Genomic DNA, 477 nt, shown 5'->3' with positions numbered 1-477 from the left:
GGTTTTCAAGCTAAAGTAAAAGACCGCTTCTTAAACCAGAGAAGGTGAACATGTTGGCATTCTTGTGGAAAAAAAAAACATTTAAAACCTGTCAGCAACAGCCAGTTTAGTTTGACTTTTCTTTTTGTTTTCATTTTGAAAAGCCTTTTATCTTTGCTGTTTACCTCACGTTACGCTATGGAGGCTTTCTTTCTTTATTATTATTTTTTTTATTTATTTATTTGATTCCTCAGTGCTTGCTAAACATTCTGTAATTCATCAATACAGCACGTGGTGTAGCTATGCCATGGCTCATCTTATTCATTTTTGTTAATAAACATTATGTAAGCTAGTTTGTCATTGTAACCTACTGTTTTATTATTGTTGTGCTTTTTAATTAAGAGTAACAATGAATCCATCTTTTGTTTTAGTCTTAAAAAGTGAAAGGTATAGATATAAGCAAAACAGACAATTACCTTTTTTTGTAAAACGTGACAA

The 477-nt window shown here is 30.6% G+C and overlaps 1 protein-coding gene across 1 annotated transcript in view; it reads right to left on the bottom strand.

Annotated features, from left to right (window-relative positions):
• Positions 1-477, bottom strand: part of LOC107725155 (multivesicular body subunit 12B-like) — a 29,891-nt gene that overhangs the window by 14,048 nt on the left and 15,366 nt on the right. The gene's annotated exons all lie outside the window — the stretch shown is intronic.

This window comes from Sinocyclocheilus rhinocerous, unplaced genomic scaffold (genome assembly GCF_001515625.1).
Source record: "Sinocyclocheilus rhinocerous isolate Xijiao unplaced genomic scaffold, SAMN03320098_v1.1 scaffold1295, whole genome shotgun sequence".
Classification (NCBI taxonomy): Eukaryota; Metazoa; Chordata; class Actinopteri; order Cypriniformes; family Cyprinidae; genus Sinocyclocheilus; species Sinocyclocheilus rhinocerous.
This window is presented reverse-complemented; position numbering and strand designations above follow the sequence as displayed.